General features: G+C 40.1%; 1 long non-coding RNA gene across 3 annotated transcripts in view; it reads left to right on the plus strand.

Moving 5' to 3' along the window:
- The window catches only part of LOC138755322 (uncharacterized), an 82,058-nt gene that overhangs the window by 24,689 nt on the left and 33,574 nt on the right, over nt 1–23,795 (plus strand). For all 3 annotated transcript variants that reach the window (XR_011352189.1, XR_011352190.1, XR_011352192.1), the window contains one exon: nt 9,575–9,856. This is a non-coding gene — a long non-coding RNA (uncharacterized lncRNA). The remainder of the gene's footprint in view (nt 1–9,574; nt 9,857–23,795) is intronic.

Below are 23,795 nucleotides of genomic sequence, written 5' to 3' on the forward strand. Positions count from 1 at the left end.
AATGATATGTTGACAGTTTTAATTTAGGTCTTGTTCCTTCAATATTTCTTAATAAAAGTAAATCGGGATTTTGCAGAAATACACCTGTAACGTTCCCCAAAAAATCCCTAAATCCACCCAAAAAGATCTTACCTTGGGACAAGACCAAGTTGAATGTAAAGAAGTTACTACATCCTCACCACATCTAAAACACTGAGCTGATAAGTCTGGTTTCATTCTATTCAATTTTTGTGCTGTAAGATATAACTGATGTAAAAAAAATACTGAACTAACATTAATAGTGTTAGTCATCTCTTCTCGGCCTTTTGGCTAAGATCAAGTGTGGGGAAGGCTTGATGACATTTGCAAATTAAGACTTTATGTCATTTTCACAAATCAAGCAAAACCACAGAAATACTGGAGGAACTCAGCAGGTCTCACAGCATCCATAGGAAGTAAAGCTATTTTATCGACATTTGGGGCTGACATGAACCTCCTGTGGATGGTGCGAGACCTGTTGACTTCCTCCAGAATTTCTGTGTTTTTGCTACAATCACAAATCAAGCAGCTCAGTTAGATAATTTCAAAGAATTAAAATCACAAAAACAGCATATGCTGGAAATATGAAACAAAACAGAAAATGGTGGAAAATCTGAGCAGGTCAGGATTTTATAAAAGTTATTTCAAAGATTGTGTTGACAAGGAGGTTGAGACCTGTTTTGTATTTTCTGACAAGAGCCCTGTGATTAGTCATGTGCCTCAAGGCTCAGTGGAGGGTCTATTGTGTTTGTCATCTATATTAACAATCTGGGTGATAATATGGTTAATTGGATCAGCAAATTTGCAGATGGCACTAAGATTGTGGGTGGAGTGGACAGCAAGGAAGGCTTTCAAGCTTGCAGCAGGATCCGGACCAGCTGAAAAATGGGCTGGAAAATGGCAGATGGAATTTAATACAGACAAGTATAAGGTGTTGCCCTTTGGGAGGACAAACCAGGGTAGGATTTACACAGGAAACAGTAGAGATCAGCCATCTGCAGGATGCAGCAAATTTAGATTCTTGGGAGTCAAGTCACTAATTCAGAGGATCTTTCCTGGACCCAACACACCAAAGGCATTGTAAAGAAAGCATGTCAGCACTTCTACTTCATCAGGAGTTTGCAGAGGTTTGGTATGACACCAGAAACCCTGGCAAATTTCTACAGAGGTGTGGTGGAAAGTGTGCTGACCGGCTGCATCATGTTTGGTATGGGGACATCAATACCCTCCAAAAGGTATTGGCACAGCTCAGGACATCACAAGCAAAACCCTCCCCACTATTAAATACATCTACAGAGGAGGGCAGCAGCTTCATCAAAGACCCACACCACCTAGCACATGCTCTGTTCTTGATGCTGCCATCAGGAAAGAGATACAGGTGCTACAAGACTCGCACCACCAGGTTCAGAAACAGCTTCTCCATAGCAAGCTCAATCAGAGACTGCTTTGAGGCTCTTACTTGTGCACTTCATTGATTTTCTTTTGTTCTCTCTGTATTGCAGTCAGTTTGTTTACATTCATTATCTGTTTATAGTTCTTTGTTTACATGTTTAAACTGTGTACAGTTTATTTTTGCACTACCAATTAATGGTAATTCTGCCGCATCCGCGATGTCTGACAATAAATCTGAAATCTGAAGTCAATAGAACTAGGCCAGAATGGGGGAGGAGAGGGTGGCTGGTGGCCCAGTTGGCATGGGTCAATGATTTTGAGGGGACCTACTCGCTTTGGTAGAGGAAAAGGGGTGAGTAGGACCTTTGCCTTGGTAAAGAATATTGATAATGTAAAGGGGGGGAGTCCTTTAGCACAAAATATTAATATTTTAAAGAAGATTCATAAAAGATTAATACAGATAAAACATAGATAAATAAATGCAGATAACTGAAGCCAACTTATGTTCCAAATTTATTACACATACCTTGTTGTGGTGGCCACACACACAAATAAAAATATACATTTTCCCACTCTTCTCACAACCGCCACAACACTCATCGTACAGGCACATCATGTGGGAATAAGTGATCGTCTATGCCTTGCTATTGAGTGGTAGCTTGATAGAGCCTGTCTTCCCCCATCAGTTTCTTTGGCTCATATATTTGTTGTGTTGTGTAATTGGTTTATAAGTAGATACTATATCTGCATTGAGCCTGCGCAGGACCCTCACACACTCACAACACAACCATCTCTTTATTAAATTTCAGCAGATAAATGCTGTCACTGAGTTGTCAGGCCTGTGAGTAGTTTTAATGCTTGTTAATAAAAGATACATTATTATGTTTTAAATTAGCTTTGTCGTTTAGTGGTGTCTTTTGCATTTTATACACTCTTGTTTTTATTTTTTGTTAACTGTTAATGTAAAATAATTTTATGCTAATATATTTTACATTATATTAAATATAGTTGGATAATCATGTTGAGGAACTTTGGGGGACATCCGATGCGCTCTAGTATTTGCCAAAGCCCTTTCCTGCTTTTCAATCTTCTTCAGCATGATGCTGAACCAAGCCATGAAAGACCCCAACAATGAAGACGCTGTTTACATCCGGTACCGCACAGATGGCAGTCTCTTCAATCTGAGGCGCCTGCAAGCTCACACCAAGACACAAGAGAAACTTGTCCGTGAACTACTCTTTGCAGATGATGCCGCTTTAGTTGCCCATTCAGAGCCAGCTCTTCAGCGCTTGACGTCCTGCTTTGCGGAAACTGCCAAAATGTTTGGCCTGGAAGTCAGCCTGAAGAAAACTGAGGTCCTCCATCAGCCAGCTCCCCACCATGACTACCAGCCCCCCCACATCTCCATCGGGCACACAAAACTCAAAACGGTCAACCAGTTTACCTATCTCGGCTGCACCATTTCATCGGATGCAAGGATCGACAATGAGATAGACAACAGACTCGCCAAGGCAAATAGCGCCTTTGGAAGACTACACAAAAGAGTCTGGAAAAACAACCAACTGAAAAACCTCACAAAGATAAGCGTATACAGAGCCGTTGTCATACCCACACTCCTGTTCGGCTCCGAATCATGGGTCCTCTACCGGCACCACCTACGGCTCCTAGAACGCTTCCACCAGCGTTGTCTCCGCTCCATCCTCAACATCCATTGGAGCGCTCACACCCCTAACGTCGAGGTACTCGAGATGGCAGAGGTCGACAGCATCGAGTCCACGCTGCTGAAGATCCAGCTGCGCTGGATGGGTCACGTCTCCAGAATGGAGGACCATTGCCTTCCCAAGATCGTATTATATGGCGAGCTCTCCACTGGCCACCGTGACAGAGGTGCACCAAAGAAAAGGTACAAGGACTGCCTAAAGAAATCTCTTGGTGCCTGCCACATTGACCACCGCCAGTGGGCTGATAACGCCTCAAACCGTGCATCTTGGCGCCTCACAGTTTGGCGGGCAGCAGCCTCCTTTGAAGAAGACCGCAGAGCCCACCTCACTGACAAAAGGCAAAGGAGGAAAAACCCAACACCCAACCCCAACCAACCAATTTTCCCTTGCAACCGCTGCAATCGTGTCTGCCTGTCCCGCATCGGACTGGTCAGCCACAAACGAGCCTGCAGCTGACGTGGACTTTTTACCCCCTCCATAAAAAATATTAAATATAATAGAGGTGCAAAGTTTGTGAAAATCTTCTAGGTCAGTAATTTTGCTACCACATACTGTCCAATAGATTTTACAATATTTGTCGCAATATTTTATTTTTAACCAATGTTAAACAAGTAAAGGAACAAAAAATTACACACTTACATTGATTCTTGTTTTATTGGTTAATATTAAAATATTATGACAAATATTATATAATCTATTGGTCAGTGGGTGGAAGCAAAATTACTGACCTAGAAGATTTTCACAATAAAAAGAATATGAAAGTGGCGCAGCAAAGAGAAAGCAAGCCAAATTACAAGAAGAAGCTGTCAAAAAGTCCAAATCAATTACTGACTTCCTAGCTAGACATCACTATCAATGTGAATCTGAGAATGACTACACTGATCTTGATAATCAGGCTGTTGGACCAGGACCAGCTTCAGATACAGAAGGGAATACTCCTAAAGAAACTGATAGAGCAAACAGTGGAACAGTTATCATTCATCAACAGATATGTGAAGAGGGAAGATACCAGATTTTCAATGGAAGAACCCTTTCTTGCATATCATGAATTTTCCAAAAAGATGGGTGAAGAAATTGTAGAGAAAATCTTAGACTTCGTAGTAAAACTCAATCTGAACTTTGAAGATTGCATGGATCAAGCATATGATAATGGCTCCAATGTGGAAGGAAAGTACAGTGGTGCACAGGCTATCTGAAAGAAGAAGGATGAGAACTGCATTTTCTCCAGTTATGCCAATCATACTCTAGTTGTACCAACCTAGTTGGTACGGATTATGCTGAAGCCTGCAGTGAAGCTATAACATTCTTTGGAATCATACAGAAAATGTTCAATGTCTTCAGTCCAAGTCCACAGCAGAGGGAGATAGTGAAAGAACACCTTCCTGTCTCACTCCAAAAAAATGTCAAAGACAAAGGTGGTCAGCGAAAATTGACTATGTAAGACCAATTGCACCTCATTTGGTTAATGTTAGAAATGCAGTGGCAGAGCTGAGTGAAGTTACTAATTTGACAGTAGAGGGTAAGTCTGATCTTAGGGTATCAAAAAATGCTTGGATGCCTTTGAATGTGTACTGATGTCAGACAATGTTAATACAATGATCCATGAGGTCATCCTGGTAGTAGAATCTTGTGATGCCACATTCGATGTGGAAAGGGACAACATTGATCAACTACGGGTAGATATCCTGAAAATGAGAGAGAAATGGAATGATATACTTGAAGAAGCGCAGCATGTATCAATCAAAATTGATATGCCAGATAGTTTTGATACTCGTAAAGGGTACCCGCAACTGAAAAACCTCACAAAGATTAGCGTATACAGAGCCATTGTAATACCTACATTCCTGTTCGGATCCGAATCATGGGTCCTCTACCGGCATCACCTATGGCTCCTAGAACGCTTCCACCAGCGTTGTCTCCGCTCCATCCTAAACATTCATTGGAGTGACTTCATCCCTAACATCGAAGTACTCGAGATGGCAGAGGCCGACAGCATCGAATCCACGCTGCTGAAGATCCAACTGCGCTGGGCAGGTCATGTCTCCAGAATGGAGGTCCATCGCCTTCCCAAGATCGTGTTATATGGCGAGCTCTCCACTGGCCACCGTGACAGAGGTGCACCAAAGAAGAGGTACAAGGACTGCCTAAAGAAATCTCTTGGTGCCTGCCACATTGACCACCGCCAGTGGGCTGATATCGCCTCAAACCGTGCATCTTGGCGCCTCACAGTTCGGTGGGCAGCAACCTCCTTGGAAGAAGACCACAGAGCCCACCTCACTGACAAAAGACAAAGGAGGAAAAACCCAACACCCAACCCCAACCCACCAATTTTCCCCTGCAACCGCAGCAACCGTGTCTGCCTGTCCCGCATCGGACTTGTCAGCAACAAACGAGCCTGCAGCTGACGTGGACATTACCCCTCCATAAATCTTCGTCCGCGAAGCCAAGCCAAAGAAGAGAAAGAAGAAAGGGTACCCAACTCAAAAGGATGCCAAAAATTATTTCAGGGTGAATGTATTCTTCAACATAATTGATTTTGTTATCGATGGCCTTTCATGTCACTTTCATGCAGTCAGGGACATTTGTGGACCTTTTGATTTTTTGTGGCATGTTAAGCAGTTAGATGAGAATACGTTGTTTCCAAAAGTTAATCAGTTTCAGCTGCAATATCTAAGTCATATTTCAAGTGACATTCAGAGTGAAATGCTTCTTCTTAAATGAATTTTTGATGTGAATTTCAATCTTGATGCTGCGTTACAGAAAATTTATAGTCTACTATTGAACGAGATTGGGCAATGTTTTCCCAAATGTCCTCATCGCATTGTTCATTTTTCTGTCATTGTACAGCAACAGTGGCCTCTAATGAGAGGGGATTCAGTGTCCTAAAATGAATTAAGTCATGCTTTTGGTCCATATTGGTGTAAGAACGCTTGAATGGATTAGCAATTTTGAGCATTAACAGTGACAAGGCAAAGTTGCCTGATTTTTCTGGTGTAATTGATTAATCTTCCCAAAGAAAAGCACCTAAAGCATTTCTGAATGTGAAGAAGTGATGACCATTTCTGATCTGAAATTCCAAATACAGAATAAACATGAATGTACTATGGTATTTACTGCTTCATACAGTACCGTACTCTATTGTCTTCTCTACATTTTGAATAAATTTGCTTGCCTTCACCTTTTTTATAAATTGTTCAAGTTCTTTTATTCTGTTCTGTTACTTGTAAGAATATCATGTACATGTACATACCCATACATAAATCATATATATTTAGCACTGATTGCAAAAGTACTTAATGAGCAGTTTGAAATGTGGCCTACATTCTCCATCTGGCCTGGGCCTATTACCAGCTTTACACAGGCCTGAATAGAACAAAGGGATCTGTGAATACGAATACATAATTCCTTGAAGGTGGTGTCATAGGTACATAGGTTTGTAAAGAACCAGTCTATTTGGTCTACTGAGTCCATGATCCTTTTTAATCTTCCCACATTCCAATTAACTCCTTCCAGATTCCATCACTTGCCTACACTCCACGGTCAATTTATAGTGATTGATTAACCTACCAATCTATACAACTTTGAGATGCAGGAGGAAACCATAAAATACGGAGGAAACCACACATAATTACAGGAGAACTTCACCCGGACAGCACCAGAGGTCAGGATTGAACCCATGTCACTGGAGCTGTAAGGTAATGGATCTATTTGGTGTTCCACTTTATATCCTGCTTGAAAGTTGCACAACTAGGGTGCCATGGTTGGCATAGCTGTTAGCACAACACCTTAACAGCGCCAGTGATCAGGACCTAGGTTCGAATCCCGCGCTGTCTGTAAGGAGTTTGTACATTCTCCCAATGTTTCTGTGGGTTTTCCTCAAGTGCTCTGGTTTCCTCCCACCATTCAAGATGTAAATTGGGCGGAACAGAATCAATGGCCAACATGGCGTGTTACCATGCTGTATGTTTAAAGTTAAAATTTAAGCTAATATTCTGGTGTATTTGTAACATTATAACATTTGTAACATCTTGCTTAGATTTTATAAGCTGCCAAGAACTCAATGGATTTTCCACTTTCAGCACAAATTCATACAGAATGTATTAAATCCAAGAAACTTTCTGTCAGCCAAATTCTCAGATGATGTCTGAGGCATAAGTCTCTTCTACCCACACTTGGAGTTATGAGGGAGATTTTACTCTTTGACTCTAAGAGGACAGAAATGAGACTGAGGATTAAGATGATTGACAGTTGAATAAACATACAAAATCCAACACCAATCCTCTGCAGATGGACACCACTCCACGGTCAATTTATAGTGATTGATTAACCTACCACTCTATACAACTTTGAGATGCAAGAGGAAACCATAAAATACGGAGGAAACACAGTTGATTAAGGAAATTGTTGGAATAATCTACTCTGGATAGACACAGCTAATGTTCTGATGGACATGTGTCTCTGGTCATTGATTAATATGTTAACACTTCCATTTGTCAAATATTTTAAATGAATCAAATTTATAGATGGCTGGGTGGGCTTGCCAGCAGCTAGAGGTCTCAGCAATGAAAGATAAATGGGTTCCTGAAGGGCAGTGTCCACTTGGCCAGACCAACCAAGAATTCACTGTTGAACAGTTAAACACATCTTCTCCCCTGTTTGTCTCTCTGCCCCAGTGCGATCAGAGATTTTTCAAACAAGTTTTGTTTGGTTCTTGAAACTCAGTGTGACTCCATGTGATGCAAGTGGTGTCCTAAGCAGCAATGACAATTTAACTTGCATTTAGTGAAATATCCCAGGCCAAAGTAAACACCAAGCATGGTTGCTGAGTATTGTTAAAGATCTAATAAACAATTAAGCCACTTGATAGTGATCAGTGAAGGTGGGAAATGCTTCATTTACAACCTTTCAAAACAGAGGTTGACCGATGAAGCTGTTGGTGCAGATTTTGGTTCTGTACATCTAACTGTTTCAACATTCACAGTTCACCTGATAACTATGACCATATGTATTGTTTGTCTGCATGTCCATGTGCTTTGCACCAAGGACCAGAAAACTTGTACTTGAGCAATCAGATCACAATAAACTTGACTTGACTTGACTAAGCCCATATTGCATTGAAAGATGAACCTTTTGGTCATATTTGGTGATTCTTTGTTAAAATTTAATAAAACTCTATTCAGATATCCCTTGAGAATTTGTGGAAGAAGAATTATTTTAACCACTTTTTTATTGCACTATGGTAACTGAATACTTTTTATTTTTTTAAGTAGTATTACTTTAATTTACTGTATACTATTGTAGTTGGTTTTATTTATAAAGTAACTGTTCAGCTCACCAAGTAAAAATTTTGGTGTATATGTACATTGTACAATGTATATGACAAAAATGTCACTACCCTTATTGTCATAAAATACGGTAGTTTTTCCACAGTGCCATTCGTAGTCTCTATCAAGCATTACAGACATTACAAAATAAAATCATGCAATGTCACATTCTCAAAGGTATTGCTCAGCATTCTGCAATCAATTGTAAAATAGTTAATAATTATTTCAGATGTTTTGTGTTCTTCATGTTAAAAATTAATCATGGAAGTTTCAAACCATTCTCAGAATTTATTCGAAATGTTTAATGCTTTCAGTTTCCTATAATTTTATCAATAAACAAGGATACTTAGTGTTCATAAGTAATTCTCACTGTGTCCCATTGAAATCTCATTTTCACTTTGATTTGGCGGTTTTCATATGCTCCAGTTATCTTTCAATCTTTATGTCTAAAGTTAACAAAAAGACAATTTTCTCCTGGTTCGCAATGAAAATGTTTTGTTCTATTTTTATAGAAATTAATTATTTTTAAGTGATGAATAAAGCTGGTAGGGGGAAACATTTTCTCTATCCTTTAAAGAGACACAATTAATCAAATAATTTTTCAGAAAATTGAACCGTGTGTGTCTATCCAGCCTTGTGTTCCAATGCTGAAGATTGGCTTCAGGAAGATTTAGACATTTTCCTGATGGCTCCATTTTGGGGAGTTGAAGATTCCAGTTTTTTTTTTACAAAGCAAACACTTGAGATTTACCATAGTAACTTATGCTGTGGCTCAGACCAGATGGAGCAATGGTGGAATGCTGAACATCTCAAAATTGTTGTCAAGTTTTGAAGCCAACTCCTGTGAACCACAACATAAAAGGAGCTGTTCAAGCTTTGCGTGTATCCCAGTATCCTTCCTCAAACCACTGAAATTAATTCCTAAATAAGAATTGGAAAGAAAACTGGCTTCTGGCATTTCATTTTTAAAAGATCAAAGAGGCACACTTAATAATAAACACAATCTTCTCCTCTTGCGAAGGTGTGAGAAACTTTAAACTTTAGTCATGTTGATATCTTTGATATGATTAAATCTCTCCAACTATTGCAAATTAATTCTCATTCTTTCCTTTGTCACAGAACATCTGAGGAGTCAGCCCTAACTGGGACCCATTCAGATCATGCTCCTAAAATAACACTGATGTACAAGTTTCAACGTTGCTGTGTTTACCTGTATAAATGCCTGCAAATCTGGGACTATGCCTCATGCATATTGTACATGAACTTACTGACCAATTCTCGCCATTAAATCTGCCAGCACCCTCTACTAAAGAACTTGCTAAGTTCTCCCAACATGTAAGATGGAGAATCACAGGTGCTGGAATCTGGAATAAACAATGCAAAGCTGAAGGGACTCAGCAGGTCAGTCAGTATCCATGAAGAGAGATGTACAGTCAGTGTTGAACTGCCTGGCAGTTGTTTCTTTAAGGTGGAGAAACTGCTTGTTGATCTCACATCAGTGTATGAGCTAATTCATTTTATGGCTGCCAGGAAGTTACATTTCATTTTAATTATTTTGCTGGTGTCATGTTTGTTTTATGCATTTAAAAGTTTTAAGTACTATTTTAAAATGTGTGTTAAATTTGTATTTTTGAATTGCTTTTTTTTTGTTTTGCATTTTGAATTGTTCTGAATGTCAGGGGAACAATTTACAACATGACCTGCTATACAAATATATTCTAAACTATTTGGTGTGAGTTTTGGCCCAACTGATGATAAGGCATCAGGCTCTGGCCCCACACAGTGCCTTGATGATCCAGGAGGTATCGATCAAACAAGTTTGTTCTTCTGGATATACTTAAAGAAAGTATGAGGCATTTGGGACTGCAAATGAGTGCAGATCGAAGACATCATACTGCAAGGTGAGCCGATAATAAATAAGTACTTATTTAATCAAGGCATGGAGAAAGGCAATATGGAAAGCAAATGGTATGATAACCTCTACTGAAAGAGTACTTCAGTATGAAAGTATAGATGTCTTGCTCCATTTATATAGAGCTTTCCTGGCACTGCATGTGGACTTTGTGTCTTGGTTTTGTCTCCTTATAAAGAAAGAATATGCAGTGCCCTCCGTAATGTTTGGGACAGACACTTTATTCATTTATTTTCCCCTGTGCTCCACATTTTAAAATTTGAAATCAAACAATTCACATGTAATTAAAATGTATATTCCTTATTTTATTCAAGGTTACTTGTATAGATTTTGGTTTGACCGTGTAGAAATTACAGCACTTTTTATACATAGTTTCCCCCATTTCAGGGCACCAATGAAGCAATTAAACATTCCTGAATGAAGGAGGAAGGTAAAGGTAACAAAAAGAATATTTGTGGAGGACAGTCTCTCAAGTGCATACATTTTAATGCAGAGCCTTGTAAATAAGGAAGATGAGCTTAAGGCATGGATGGCCACTTAGAACTACGATATTATGGCCATCAGTGAAACTTGGTTGCAGGAAGGGCATTTATGGCAGTTAAATATTCCAGGATTCCATTGTTTTAGGCATGATAGAACAGTGGGGGGGGGGGGGGGGGGGATAAAAGGTGGAGGAGTTGCATTGCTTATTAGAGAGAACATTACAACTGTGCTGTGGCAGGATGATTTGATGGGATCGTTCAGCGAGGCTATTTGGGTGGAATTGAGGAATGGCAGAGGCATGAATACATTAATGAGAGTGTTCTATAGACCACTGAATGGGCTGAGGGAATTAGAGGAACAAATTTGTAAGGAGATTGCACATACGTGTAATAAACATAGGTTGTGGGAGATTTCAACTTTCCAAATATTAACTGGGGCGCCCATACAGTTAGAGGGCTGGATAGGGTAGAGTTTGTTAAGTGTGTTCAGAAAAGCTTTCTTAATCAATACATAGAAGAACTGACTCGAGAAGGGGCAGTATTGGATCTCCTATTAGGGAACAAGATAGGTCAGGTGACAAAGGTTTGTGTTGGGGAACATTTTGGGTCTAGTGATCACAATACTAATAGTTTTAGGCTAGTAATGGAAAAGAATGGAGATGGGACAAAGGTTGAGATTCTTGATTGGAAGAAAGTAAATTTCAAGGGGATGAGAAAAGATTTGGAGGGTGTGGATTGGGGCAAGACATTTTCAGGGAAGAAAGTAGCAGATAAATGGAGGATATTCAAAGGAGAAGTTCTGAGAGCACAGAATCAGAATGTCCCCGTGAGGATTAAAGGAAAGGTTAGAAACTGTAGGGAGCCTTGGTTTTCAAAAGATATTGGGAACTTGGTTTGGAGGAAGAGGGATGTGTGCAACAGGTATAAACAGTAAGGAAGGGATGGACTGCTTGAGAAATAAAAGGAGAGTAAAAAAATCTTAAGAAGGTAATTAGAATGGCTAAAAGGAGATATGAAGCTGCTTTGTCAGGAAAAGTAAAAATAAATCCAAAGTGTTTCTATAAAAGAATAGTGAGGGATAAAATTAGATCCCTTGAAGATGAGGAGGGTAGACTCTGTGAGAAGCCAATTTTAAATGATTTTTTTTTTCAATATTCACTAAGGAAAGGAATATTGAGCCAGATGAAGTGAAGAAATATGGTAGGGAGGTCATGGATAATATAAGGATTAATAAGGAGGTAGTGTTGGCTATATTAAAAAAGATCAAGGTGGATAAATCTCCAGGTTGGACAAAATATTCCCTAGGACACTGAGGGAGGTTAGTGAACAAATAGTAGGGGGATTGACAAAAATATTTAAAAAGTCACTGGCCACGAGGGAAGTGCCAGAGGACTGGAGAGTGGCACATATTGTTCCGCTGTTCAAAAAATGATCCAAAAGTAGACCTGGTAATTATCGGCCTGAAAGTTTGATGTTGGTGGTGGGTAAATTAATGGAAAGTGTTCTTAGAGATGGTATATACAACTATTTGGAAAGACAGGGATTGATTTGGAGTAGTCAGCATGGTTTTGTGCATGGTAGATCATGTCTAAAAAATTTTATAGAGTTTTTCGAGGAGGTTACTAAAAATATTTGATGAGGGGAAGGCGGTGGATGAGCAAATTGTCTATTTGGACTTTAGTAAGACTTTTGATAAGGTTCCCCATAAGAGGTTAGTAAGGAAGGTGGAAGAATTAGGTATTAACGATGAAGTAGTGAGATGGATTCAGCAATGGTTGGATGGGAGATGCCAGAGAGTAGCGGTGGAAAACTGTTTGTGGAATTGGAGGCTGGTGATGAGTGGAGTACCTCAGGGATCAATACTGGGTCTACTGCTGTTTGTCATATATATTAACAATCTAGATGATAGGGTGGCAAATTGGATTAGTAAATTTGCAGATGATACAAAATTTGGCAGTTTTGTGGACAATGAAGAAGATTATCAAAGATTACTGGGTGATATAGGACAGTTAGAAGAGTGGGCTGAAAGATGGCAAATGAAAGATGGCAAATGGAATTTAATACTGATAATTATGAGGTGCTACATTTTGGTAGGACTAATCAAAATAGCTCATACACATTAAATGGTAGACAATTGAGGAGTGCAAAGGAACAAAGGGATTTAGGAGTCATGGTACGTAATTCTCTGAAAGTTGAATCACATGTGGATAGGGTGGTGAAGAAGTCATTTAGTATGTTGGTTTTCATAAATCAGAGTATAGAACACAGGAGTTGGGATGTTATGTTGACATTATATAAGGCATTGGCGAGGCCAAATTTGGAATATTGTGTGCAGTTTTGGTTGCCGAATTACAGGAAGGATATAAATAGTATAGAGAGAGAGTGCAGAGGAAATTTATGAGAATGTTGCCGGGGTTTCAAGGTTTGAGTTACAGGGAATGGGTGAGCAGGCTGGGTCTTAATTCTCTGGAGTGTAGAAGGTTGAGGGATGATTTGATAGAGGTATTCAAAATTATAAGGGGGATGGATAGAGTCAATGTGGATAGGATTTTTCCACTGAGAGTGGGGGAGATTGAGAGTAAAAGGGGAAAAGTTTAAGGGAAAATTTCTTCACGCAGAGGGTGGTGGAGGTATGGAATAAACTTCCTGCAGTGGTGGTAGAAGTGAGATCGATGTTAATATTCAAGGATAGGTTGGATAGGTACATGGATGAGAGCGGTATAGAGGGTTATGGGCCAAATGCGGGTCAATAGGACTAGGTGGGAGATAATGTTCCGCGCGGACTAATAGGGCCAAATTGGCCTGTTTCTGTGCTGTAAATGGTTATATGGTTAAGTGTTTGTGGGTATTCAGGAACGTTTAATTGTTTCATTGGTGCAGATATAAGTCAGCTAGGTTTGCTTCCAAATTTATGATCACGTTTAAAGTCTATAGTTGTAATTTTTAAACATGAGGACCAGAGTTGTGACAATGAAAGTTAAAAAAGCCATTATGAGGCTGAAAAACAAGAATAAAGCAGTAAGAGACATCACCCAAACCTTAGGATGACCAAAATCAACCGATGGGAACATCATTAAGAAGAAAGAGTGTATTGACGAGCTCAGTAATCACCAAGGGACTGGTAGAGCAAGCCAGACTCCATTGCTGATGAAAGAAGAATTCTCATCATAATGAAGATAAGTCCCCAAACTCCTGTCCGACAGATCAGAAACACTCTTCAGGAGCAGGTGTGGATATGTCAATGACTACTGTCTACAGATGACTTCAAGAACAGAAATACAGAAACTATACTGCAAGATGCAAGCCACAAGTTCACCACAGAAACAGAATAGTGAGATTACAGTTTGCTAAGAAGTATTTAAAAGGGCCTGCAGAACTCTCAAAACAGGTCTTGTGGACAGATGATACCAAGATTAACCTGCATCAGAGTGATGGCTAGAGCAAAACATGGAGGCGTAAAGGACTGCCCAAGATCCAAAGCGTACCACCTCATCACTTAACCATATAACCATTTACAGCACAGAAACAGGCCAATTTGGCCCTATTAATCTGCGCGGAACATTATCTCCCACCTAGTCCTATTGACCCGCATTTGGCCACAACACTCTATACCTCTCTCGTCCATGTACCTATCCAACCTATCCTTGAATATTAACATCGATCTCAGTTCTACCACCACTGCAGGGAGTTCATTCCATACCTCCACCACCCTCTGTGTGAAGAAATTTTCCCTTAAACTTTTCCCCTTTTACTCTCAATCCATGCCCTCTTGTGGTGGGGGTGTTATGGGCTGGCCATATATGGCTGCCAGAGATACTGGCACACTTATAATTTTTTTATTTTTCACTCTATCAACCATATCAATCAAAATACACACAAATATTTCCCACTTGAATATACACAGTGGCATTTTCTCCCCTTTTTTACCCCCTAGCTTCCCTCCCTCCTTCCCACCCCCCTCCAAACCCATTAAACGTTCAACATATACAATACAATAAACCCATTAAACAATGTCATCACGCAATGAAAATAAACAAGAAAAATGTGTCATCTACTTTTACACACTGGATCAAGTCATTTTGTCTTCTTATCATTTTAGCGGGTGGAGGTCTGAGGCAAGCCCTTTCTGTTATGTTCCATGTACGGTTCCCAAATTTGTTCAAATAATGTGACTTTATTTTTTAAATTATATGTTATTTTTTCCAATGGAATACATTTATTCATTTCAATGTACCATTGCTGTACTCTCAGGCTCCCTTCTGATTTCCAAGTTGACATTATACATTTTTTTGATACAGCTAAGGCTATCATAATAAATCTTTTTGCGCTTCATCCAGTTTGAGGCCTAATGCTTCCAAACTCATTGGACAGCGCTTCAGCCGACAGCAAGACAATGAACCCAAACATTTTGCTAAAGCAACAATTTAAAAACTGGAAAACCCTTGAATGGCCAAGCCAGTCATCTCATCTTAATTGAACTGAGTATGCCATCCATATGCTGAAAAGAAAACTTAAGGAGACAAGCCCCCGAAACAAGGAGCAGCTGAAGATAGCTGCAGTAGAGGCCTGGCAGAGCAACACCAGAGAAGATACTCAGCACCTGGTAATGTCTATGAATCACAGACTTCAAGCAGTCATTGCATGCAAGAGATATGGAACAAAGTATTAAACATGGCTATTTTATATACATGCCATTGCTATGTCCCAAATATTATAATGTCCTGAAATGAGGGGACTATGTATAAAAAGTGCTGTAACTTTAACATCGTCAAACCTAAATGTATATAAATAACCTTGAATAAAATCTGGAATGTGCACTTTAATTACACGTGAATTGTTTAATTACAATTTAAAACTGTGGAGCCCAGGGACAAATAAATGAAAACAAGGACTTTATCCCAAACATTATGGGTGGCACTGTACATGCCGAGGGAATGCAGTGGACATTTACCAGATTCCTCCCTGATCAGTTTGTTGTATGAGAAATATTAATCAAACTAGGCCTACATTCCCTTCAGAATGAGAGGTGATCTCATTGAAACCTACAAAATTCTTACAGAACTTGAGAGGATAGATATGGACTTGATGTATCCCCTGGCAATAATGTTTTATGTAGGAGTTGGGGAAGGGGAAGGACATGAAAAGTTGCATTTTAACTGTGTGATTGATTTCCAGTATGATCTGTTACTTAGATGTTGGTGTGACAATCAAAAAATTTCAAAGTGGACATGGTAGTTAAAGTGCAAAGCTTATTTCTGTCTCTGATCCATTCTTTTGTTGCTAAGAAACCAGTGTGAGAGATCGTCATGTAGAGTCTGTGGGGTTCCACTGTAGATAAGTTTGCTTGAATTAAATTGAGTAATTATCGTTTAGCTGCCAAGATTTAGGAGAATGTGGGCAGCAGATTCAATGCTGGATAATCTTTAACAGAGCACGTGAAGGCCTTTTCATCAGCTCGGTGCCTGCTTAAGTTTTTCAACTCTCTGTGAAAAGGTCTTTATTTAAAGGTTCCTCCTAATTCAGATTTTTAGGCTAATGTGCACATCTTTGAATTATTTAAGCACAGAAGTTTAAATTATTTTAACACAATAATCCACAATTTACACTGTTATTTTAAAACAGAAAAATGGACACATTTGTTCTTGATAAGCAGTGAACCTGAGATGAAAATCAACAGCCATGTATCTTGCATGAACTTTCAACCATTATTGCCTCTTCTTGGTTCATTCAGGCAGTCCATCAGTAAAGAGGATGACTTAGTTCTCTACACTCCTGAACAGTTAGTTTTGAAGTGGCTGCAGAGACCAATATGGGACCTGCAAACTCTGCCACAAATGAGGCATTTCTTTTGGGAGCTACGCATGCCCTCCACCAGGTTCTCAATGCCTCCATGAAGACTACTCCTCCCAATTGAAAAGTCATAGGTTAGGGATTTCTGATTCCTGCAAAAGTGTTATACTTTCCAAGGGGCTTTGAGAACACCCTCAAATTGATTCTGCCAATCATGTGCTGTGCTAGGGCTCAGATCAATGTCTCACTTCCTCATGTAAATGTTTTTTCCACAGCTCATTCCAGGACATCTATTTCCATATAAATAATGATGGAGACGGAGGAATGGGCCGACTTGCCTTCTATCTATCTCTGCTTCAAGTACTGCTTGGGACCAACAACTAAAAGTATGAGGGCCTTCAGTGGGAGTTCACACAATCAATCAAACTGGAGGCAAAGCACTTGGTTGAAGTTCTCCTTTCTTTAATTGAGATGGTGAAGCTCTACGTTAATTTTAATTTAATTTTGCTCTCATCTCTTTTGCTACTACATGGAAATTCCACAGCAACACCTCCTAATATTCTGCCACTGCAGGAAGGTTGTTTTTTGCTAGTCCAAGTTTTGCCAGGAGGTCATCATAAATATCCAATAATCCATCATTGTCCCACCCTCCCCCACTCCGACTCTTTCTAACTTAGCATTATGTTGATGTCAGAGCAACAGGCAAACGTCCTGCCCCAACTTTCAGGCAATTAAAATCAAGAAAACCTGTACACTGTTGAAAAATTCACATGAAAACCTACCCTGCACAGCAAGGGACTGACAAGGTGAGACAGTTGTCCATTTCACACAGTGCAAGACTAACATGAGTGAAAGCTTGAGTGAGGTTTACCTACACATCATCAACCCTGTCGTAGAGAGAGTGGAGAGCACCAAATTACTCATAGTTCACTTAACTAGTGAACACTCAACATCTCCTCTTTTGACAGGAAGACAGAACAGCGACTGCACTTCTTGAGAAGACTGAAGCGGGCAAGGATATCGGACATCATTATATCAACCTTCAATAGGAGCTCTATTGAGAGCAAACTGGCTGGCTACATCACAGTGTGGTACAGTTGCTACAGAATGCGCATAAATAAATTAGCAAGGATAGAATTTAGAAGTCAGCAGAGACAGAAAAAATGCCACATACATCATTTCAAAAAATATTTGGACAGGTATATTGATTGAAATGGGTTAGAGGGATGTGGCCAAACTCAGGCAAATGGGATTAGCTCAGGTAGGAAGTGGGCCAAAGGTCTGCTTCTGTACTGTATAGCTCCATGACTCTACAACTTAAAAGATTGCATTTACAGTGAAATTTCACAGCCTTTTAATGTCCCAACATATATTGCACCCAATGTAGCATTGTTGAAGTTTAATCCCATTTGGAATTTAGAACTATAAATGGAAAAATAAAATCATGAAGTATTGAATACTAAATCAGCTGGAATAACATTTCCCATAATTCATAAGCAAATGCAAGAGTGTCTTGGACAAAAATACCATGATATTTGCTATATCTCTGAATCTTCTGCCTTGTATCATTCTTATCTGATAAATCAGATGTCAGTGACATCCTATCAGGAATACAAAATATCTTGTTTTTAAACATTTATCTGGATTAGGCATCACCATGTGGTCATTGTTTTGTGTTCCATCATCTGGCATCTGGAATAAGATTAACCAGCAAAGCAACTGCAGCCACTGTTCTTCACAAAAGGTGTGGATGACTAAGAACAAAGGCCAATATTGCAAGTCACAAACCATAAACTAATCAGGAACCTTACTAACTAGCCTGTTGTAATCTCATTACTCTTTCGGAAATAGGGCAAAATTAATGGTTATTTCAAGATTACAGGAAATGGAATCGTGCATTCATTTACCTGCCATATCAACAATACAATTTTTAAACATTTTAATTTGTCTAGAATTTGTTGGAGAATTTCATTATTGAACACCACATCTGCATGCTGACTAGATTTACAATAAACACATCCCAGGAAATTATGACATAAGTAACTGGATGCATTAATTTCTTGAGATATTCACCTCCCCTTTTGTCAACAGAGCAAATTATTATGGCATTAACGGAGAACAGATTAGGTTAAATATTTGTGCTTCCTTCACGATAGGTGACCTTAAATACTCAGACACCCATGGTCTCCAGAAATAGAGCAGAGATGGTGTTTATCTGTAGGAAACTAATTGTTGGTCACTAAGCTTAAACAATAGTATAAATTCAAATGATTAGCTTATGCACTCTAAGTGTGATTTTTCAGTAATGACAAAATGCTCATTTGCACCTTAGCACAATTCAAGTAGCAACTGAGAACCAGCACAGAGATGACACATTGTTTATACAACAATGCAAAGTGCAAAAGGTTAATGATCAAATTTAAGAACTGATTCCCTTCTGAGAGAGACCTTTGGTGTTCAGGATGAATCAATTCCACTCCAGGGCAGAGGAACAGAACTTGCCTGTGTGTGCATTTTTTAAATACAAGGTGGTCATTGCAAAACTACAATACGTCAAATGTAGTGCCAACTACAATATAACTCTATAAATTTTTTAACCAAAAATATACTTTATTCATAATACATTATTTACAAACAAGAAAATCGTTCATCTGTTTACACTCATAATGTAAGTCATAACTATACATTCTCATCAAGTACACTGTTATATTTGTTCTCTCAATACCCTGTTACCACCACTGTGGCACCTTGTCATTTGTCGTTTCTTACCCCCCCCCCCCACCCCCTTTCCGTTGAAGGGCTTCCCTTTGGCCCAGTAATACCTAGTAATGGGAGGACTGTAGGATGTGGTTCTTCCCCACAATCCCCTGGCTGCTCTAGGCCTCAGTGCATCCCTCAGCACACACTTCTGCAGCCTGGATTGTGACAGTCAGCAGCATTTCCAGACCGACATACCCATGAGCTGAAAGACCAAAGGGTATCTTTCACCGAGGTGATGATCTTCCAGCAGTTCTGGATGTTTGACTGTGTGTATCCCCCAGGAACAGCCCATAGATCATAGAATCCTTTGTCACATTGCTGCTGGGAATGAACCATGACAAGGACCCTTGCATCCTTCTTCACATACTCTTTGCAAATCTGCATTCAGCAAAGAGGTGGGCCACTGTCTCCACTCCACCCCAGTCATCTCGAGGGCAACTTGCTTGGAAGGTGATATTCCAGTTCTACAAGATGGATCTGACTGAGATTAGGGTAGAAGGGAACTAGGTGTTAGGGTCAGGCAGGTGTAAAGACAGGATAATTTGCGGTACAATAGAAATGCAGCAAAATCAGTATCAGATACTGTTCTAAGTGTACTGTGTATTAGGAATAAAATATATGACCTTGTTGTGCAGCTACAGATTAAAAGATATGACATTGTGGCTATCACTGAGACACGGCTTAATGATGGATGTGATTGGGAGCTGAATGTCCAAGGGAACACAGTAGATAGGAAAGATAGGCAAGTAGGTTGAGGGGGTGGCATGGCCCTGATGGCAAGCAATGTTATTAAATAACTAGAAAGAAGAGACATAGGGTCAGAGGTGATAGAACCCTTATGGGTTGAGTTAAGAAATGGCAAGGGTAAAAGGATCCTATTAGCCCCCAAGCAGCAGCCAGGAAGTGGGCTACAAGTTACAGATGGAAATAGAATAAGCATGTCAGAAGAAAAATGTCAAAATAATTATGGGGGAATTTTGACATGAAAGGGGATTGGGAAAGTCAGGAAGGTACTGGATATTAGGAGAGAGAGTTTGTAGAAAGCCTATGGGATGGGTTTTTTTGAACAGCTGTTGATAAGCCCACCAGGGGATTGGAGGTTTTGGATTGGGTGATGTGTAATGAACCTGAGGTGATTAGGGAATTAAAGGTAATGGAACCCTTAGGAAGTAGTAATCATAAAGTGATTGAGTTCAGTTTCAAATTTGAAAAGGAAAAGCTGATATCAGGTGTGTCAATATTTCAGTGGAACAAAGGAAATTACAGTTGTAAGAGAGAAACTCGTCCAAGTTAATAGGAAAAGTTAGCAAGATGGAGGGACAGCAGAGCTTAATTGGATGATATATCTACAAGAAATAAAGTCCATGGAACTATAGGAAAGAAAAAAAAGAAAATTATGAATGAAAAATGGTGCAAATGTGGCTAACAGAGAAGTTAAGGCTAAAATAAAAGCAAAAGGGAGGGCAGACAAGGAAGCAAAAATTAGTGGAAAAACTAAGAACTGGGAAACTTTTAAAAACTTATAGAAAGAAAGGATGGATTTAAAATGATGCTAGAAAATTTATAATGGGTAACAAAGAGATGGCAGAAGAACTAAATGAGTATTTTGCATCAGTCTTCACTGAGGAACAGAACAGCAATGTACCTGATAGTCAGAGGTATCAGGGAGCAGAATTAAGTACAGTCAGGATTACTAAAGAAATAGTGCTTAGAAAACTGAATGGACTAAAGATAGTTAAGTCTCTGGACTGGATGAGCTGCATCCACAGGTTCTGAAGGAGGTGGCTTTCGAGATTGTGGAGGCATCGGAAATGATTTTCCAGAGATCAATAGACTCTGGCATGGATCCGGAGGATTAGAAGGTTGCAAATGTAATTCTGCTGTTTAAGAAAGGAGGGAGGCAGAGAAAAGGAAATTATAGGCCTATTAGTCTGACATCAGTAGTTGGAAAGTTATTGGAGTCAATCCTCAAGGACGTGGTTATGAAATACCTTGAGGTGCATGACATGATAGATCCAAGCCAGCATGATTTAATGAAGGGAAGATCCTGCCTGATCAACCTATTGGAATTTTTTTAGGAAATCTCAAGTAGGATGGACAAGGGAGAGGCTGTGGATGTTGTGTATTTGGATTTTCAGAAGGCTTTCAATAAGGTGCCACATAAGAGGCTGCTTAATAAGATAAGAGCCCATGGAACTATAGGAAAGATATTAGATTGGATGGAGCATTGACTAATAGGCAGGAAGCAAAGGGATCCTGTTCTGGTTGGTTGCCGGTTACTAGTGGTGTCCTGCAGGGGTCATTGTTGGGGCCGCTTCTTTTTACAATGTATACTGATGATTTAAATTATGAATTGAAAAGTTTTGTGACTAAATTTGCAGATGACACCAAGGTAGGTGGTGGAGTAGGAAGTGTTGAAGAAACCAAAAGTTGCAGAGAGACTTGGACACTTTAGGAGAGTGGGCAAAGAAATGGCAGATGGGATACAATGTTGAGAAATGTACAGTTGAACATTTTGGAAGAGGAAATAAACAGGCAGATTATTATTTGGATGAGGAGAAAATTCAAAATTCGGAAGTGCAAATAGACTTGGGAGTCCTCGTGCAGGATAACCACCAGTTTGGATCGGCAGTAAATAAAACAAATGCTATGTTGGCATTAATTTCAAGAGGAACAGTGAGTAAGGGTAAAGAGGTGTTGGTGAGGCTCTATGGGGCACTAATGAGACCTCATTTGGAGTACTGTGTGTAGTTTTAGGCCCCTTATTTTAGAAGGGATGTAATAATGTTTGAGATAGTACAGAGAAGATTTGATGACTCCTGGAATTCAAGGGCTAACATATGAGGAAAGCTTAGTGACTCTTGGACTCTTTTCATTGGAGGATAGAAGAATAGGAGGGGATCTCATCGGAACATTTCAAATGCTGAAAGGATTGGACAGAGTAGATGTGAATAAGATGTTTCCCTTGGTGTGTGAATCCAGGACAAGAGGGCACAAACTTAGAATTAGAAAGTATCCATTTAAAACAGAGATGAGGATTTGTGGAATTTGTGGCCACATGCAACTGTAGAGACCCGATCATTGGGGGATTTAAAGAGGAAATTAATAGGTATCTAATTAGTCAGGGTATCACAGGATATGGGGGAAAAGCCAGAATTTGGAACTAGATGTGAGAACAGTTCAGCTCAGGTTTAGAGTAGACTTGATTACCTTGTGATCTTGTGACGAGGAGGGCTCCTCTCACTGGTGTTTGTTTGTGAGCTTGGGTGATGAGGCATTCTACCAGATGACCTGGATAATCTGCTCAGGAAATCATTGCACTGGGTCCATCGAGTCCTCATCTCTTAGTTTCTGCAGGACGTTCCATTCTGACCACTGCCTGATGGTCTTGTGGCCGAAGATGTTGTTCTGGAAAAACTTTTCCCCAAAGTATCGGTGGTATGGCAAAGTCCAGTTGATTGGGATGTTACATGACAATGGGGCCAAGCCCATCCTTCACAACTCCTGGATCAGTTAGAACCTCAGCACATAGTGGCACTTGGTGCCCTCGTACTTTGTACCAAGATCATGCTATATGGCGAGCTCTCCACTGGCCACCGTGACAGAGGTGCACCAAAGAAGAGGTACAAGGACTGCCTAAAGAAATCTCTTGGTGCCTGCCACATTGACCACCGCCAGTGGGCTGATATCGCCTCAAACCGTGCATCTTGGCGCCTCACAGTTCGGCGGGCAGCAACCTCCTTTGAAGAAGACCGCAGAGCCCACCTCACTGACAAAAGACAAAGGAGGGAAAACCCAACACCCAACCCCAACCAACCAATTTTCCCCTGCAACCGCTGCAACCGCGTCTGCCTGTCCCGCATCGGACTTGTCAGCCACAAACGAGCCTGCAGCTGACGTGGACATTTACCCCCTCCATAAATCTTCGTCCGCGAAGCCAAGCCAAAGAAAAAAAAGACTTTGTTCCACACACAGCCTGATGCAGCCACACATGAAGATGGTCACTCTTGCCCCCATGACCTGGCAACTTGTACATAGTGCTCCTTCACACCATATCCATTTTGGACCCCCATATGAATTTGAAAACTGCTCTGGTAACCACCTTCATCTTTTGCATGGCCCCCCTGTACCAATTAACAATTTGTTGCTGATCATCAATATTCTGAATACATATGAGGAAAACTTCCTTTTTAAAATGGAATTTATGCGATGCAGGTCATTAATGAATGCCTTCATAAACTTGTCACTTGCCACATTTGGTGCTCAATACTGGTGACCATTTCCTTCATGGACCAAGGTACAGCACTCTTGCTTCTGACCTTAGTGGTAAGTTCCAATCATATCCTCCCTGTTACCCTGAATACATCTTGGTGGGAAGTGTGGGTCCTCACTGGCC

The sequence above is a fragment of the Narcine bancroftii genome, chromosome 2, assembly GCF_036971445.1.
Source record: "Narcine bancroftii isolate sNarBan1 chromosome 2, sNarBan1.hap1, whole genome shotgun sequence".
Taxonomy (NCBI): Eukaryota; Metazoa; Chordata; class Chondrichthyes; order Torpediniformes; family Narcinidae; genus Narcine; species Narcine bancroftii.